This window comes from Oncorhynchus gorbuscha, unplaced genomic scaffold (assembly GCF_021184085.1).
Source record: "Oncorhynchus gorbuscha isolate QuinsamMale2020 ecotype Even-year unplaced genomic scaffold, OgorEven_v1.0 Un_scaffold_18243, whole genome shotgun sequence".
Classification (NCBI taxonomy): Eukaryota; Metazoa; Chordata; class Actinopteri; order Salmoniformes; family Salmonidae; genus Oncorhynchus; species Oncorhynchus gorbuscha.
This window is the reverse complement of record NW_025759744.1, coordinates 721-4223: the sequence shown is the minus strand read 5'-3', so window position 1 is coordinate 4223 and position 3503 is coordinate 721. Positions and strand designations below refer to the sequence as shown.

General features: G+C 45.4%; 1 pseudogene; it reads left to right on the top strand.

The window, feature by feature from the left end:
* The first annotated feature begins 6 nt into the window (after positions 1 to 6).
* Positions 7 to 2920, top strand: LOC124030922 (annotated as a pseudogene).
* Positions 2921 to 3503: the final 583 nt, after the last annotated feature.

Genomic DNA, 3503 nt, shown 5'->3' with positions numbered 1-3503 from the left:
AGGCCAAATCCAAAGGTCTTCTAACTCCTGGAACCTCTCTGGTTCTGCTGGAGGCTCAAGCTGCCACTGGATTTGTCATTGACCCAGTGAAGAACAAGAAGCTCTCTGTAGAAGAGGCAGCCTCTCAAGGTGTGGTTGGGAACGAGTGGAAGAACAAACTGCTTTCAGCAGAGAGGGCAGTCACTGGATACAAAGATCCCTACACAGGAAACACAATTTCCTTGTTCCAGGCCTTGAAAAAGGATCTAATTGTCAAGGACCATGGAATTCGCCTTCTTGAGGCACAGATTGCAACTGGTGGAATCATCGATCCAGTGTACAGTCATAGAGTGCCAGTAGAGGTGGCGTACCAGAGAGGATACTTTGATGAGGAAATGAACCAGATCCTCGATGACCCTGATGATGACACCAAGGGCTTTTTTGACCCCAACACACAAGAAAACCTCACCTACCTGCAGCTTGTGGAGAGGTGTGTGACAGACCCAGATACTGGCCTTAGCTTACTCGTAATTGTCAAAAAAGGAGAATTTTACTTCTTCATTGATGAGCAAACCAAGAACACTCTAAAGGCTATGACAACAACTAAGGCCGGAGGCAAATTTCAAGGACAGAAAGTGTCTCTATGGGATCTCCTCTACTCAAAATACATCACAGAGGAGAGAAGGAGAGAGCTTGTGCAGCAGTATAAATCTGGAGCAATCACTATTGAACGCTTCATGGAGATTATCCTAGCAAGTATTCAACAAAAGACTACCACCACAATAACCACAACATCTTCAGTGTCAACATGCACACCACCACCTGACACAAAGTCAGAGAAAACAACCATCACCACAACAACCACAGAGACAAGCTTCCATGGTATCAGGAAGAATGTCACCGCTGGCGAGCTGCTTGCCTCAAAAATTATTGACAAGAAACTCTATGAAGACCTCAACACAGGAAAAGTCACAGTGAACCAAGTGAGTGAAATGGACTCAGTACACAAGTACTTGGAGGGAACTAATAGCATTGCAGGTGTATATGTTCAGTCCACCAAACAGACCATGAGCATCTACGAGGCCAAATCCAAAGGTCTTCTAACTCCTGGAACCTCTCTGGTTCTGCTGGAGGCTCAAGCTGCCACTGGATTTGTCATTGACCCAGTGAAGAACAAGAAGCTCTCTGTAGAAGAGGCAGCCTCTCAAGGTGTGGTTGGGAACGAGTGGAAGAACAAACTGCTTTCAGCAGAGAGGGCAGTCACTGGATACAAAGATCCCTACACAGGAAACACAATTTCCTTGTTCCAGGCCTTGAAAAAGGATCTAATTGTCAAGGACCATGGAATTCGCCTTCTTGAGGCACAGATTGCAACTGGTGGAATCATCGATCCAGTGTACAGTCATAGAGTGCCAGTAGAGGTGGCGTACCAGAGAGGATACTTTGATGAGGAAATGAACCAGATCCTCGATGACCCTGATGATGACACCAAGGGCTTTTTTGACCCCAACACACAAGAAAACCTCACCTACCTGCAGCTTGTGGAGAGGTGTGTGACAGACCCAGATACTGGCCTTAGCTTACTCGTAATTGTCAAAAAAGGAGAATTTTACTTCTTCATTGATGAGCAAACCAAGAACACTCTAAAGGCTATGACAACAACTAAGGCCGGAGGCAAATTTCAAGGACAGAAAGTGTCTCTATGGGATCTCCTCTACTCAAAATACATCACAGAGGAGAGAAGGAGAGAGCTTGTGCAGCAGTATAAATCTGGAGCAATCACTATTGAACGCTTCATGGAGATTATCCTAGCAAGTATTCAACAAAAGACTACCACCACAATAACCACAACATCTTCAGTGTCAACATGCACACCACCACCTGAGACAAAGTCAGAGAAAACAACCATTACCACAACAACCACAGAGACAAGCTTCCATGGTATCAGGAAGAATGTCACCGCTGGCGAGCTGCTTGCCTCAAAATTATTGACAATAAACTCTATGAAGACCTCAACACAGGAAAAGTCACAGTGAACCAAGTGAGTGAAATGGACTCAGTACACAAGTACTTGGAGGGGAACTAATAGCATTGCAGGTGTATATGTTCAGTCCACCAAACAGACCATGAGCATCTATGAGGCCAAATCCAAAGGTCTTCTAACTCCTGGAACCTCTCTGGTTCTGCTGGAGGCTCAAGCTGCCACTGGATTTGTCATTGACCCAGTGAAGAACAAGAAGCTCTCTGTAGAAGAGGCAGCCCTCAAGGTGTGGTTGGGAACGAGTGGAAGAACAAACTGCTTTCAGCAGAGAGGGCAGTCACTGGATACAAAGATCCCTACACAGGAAACACAATTTCCTTGTTCCAGGCCTTGAAAAAGGATCTAATTGTCAAGGACCATGGAATTCGCCTTCTTGAGGCACAGATTGCAACTGGTGGAATCATCGATCCAGTGTACAGTCATAGAGTGCCAGTAGAGGTGGCGTACCAGAGAGGATACTTTGATGAGGAAATGAACCAGATCCTCGATGACCCTGATGATGACACCAAGGGCTTTTTTGACCCCAACACACAAGAAAACCTCACCTACCTGCAGCTTGTGGAGAGGTGTGTGACAGACCCAGATACTGGCCTTAGCTTACTCGTAATTGTCAAAAAAGGAGAATTTTACTTATTCATTGATGAGCAAACCAAGAACACTCTAAAGGCTATGACAACAACTAAGGCCGGAGGCAAATTTCAAGGACAGACATTGTCTCTATGGGATCTCCTCTACTCAAAATACATCACAGAGGAGAGAAGGAGAGAGCTTGTGCAGCAGTATAAATCTGGAGCAATCACTATTGAATGCTTCATGGAGATTATCCTAGCAAGTATTCAACAAAAAGACTACCACCACAATAACCACAACATCTTCAGTGTCAACATGCACACCACCTGACACAAAGTCAGAGAAAACAACCATTACCACAACAACCACAGAGACAAGCTTCCATGGTATCAGGAAGAATGTCACCGCTGGCGAGCTGCTTGCCTCAAAAAATTATTGACAATAAACTCTATGAAGACCTCAACACAGGAAAAGTCACAGTGAACCAAGTGAGTGAAATGGACTCCACAAGTACTTGGAGGGAACTAATAGCATTGCAGGTGTATATGTTCAGTCCACCAAACAGACCATGAGCATCTACGAGGCCAAATCCAAAGGTCTTCTAACTCCTGGAACCTCTCTGGTTCTGCTGGAGGTTCTCAAGCTGCCACTGGATTTGTCATTGACCCAGTGAAGAACAAGCTCTCTGTAGAAGAGGCAGCCTCTCAAGGTGTGGTTGGGAACGAGTGGAAGAACAAACTGCTTTCAGTAGAGAGGGCAGTCACTGGATACAAAGATCCTACACAGGAAACACACTTCCTTGTTCCAGGCCTTGAAAAAGGATCTAATTGTCAAGGACCATGGAATTCGCCTTCTTGAGGCACAGATTGCAACTGGTGGAATCATCGATCCAGTGTACAGTCATAGAGTGCCA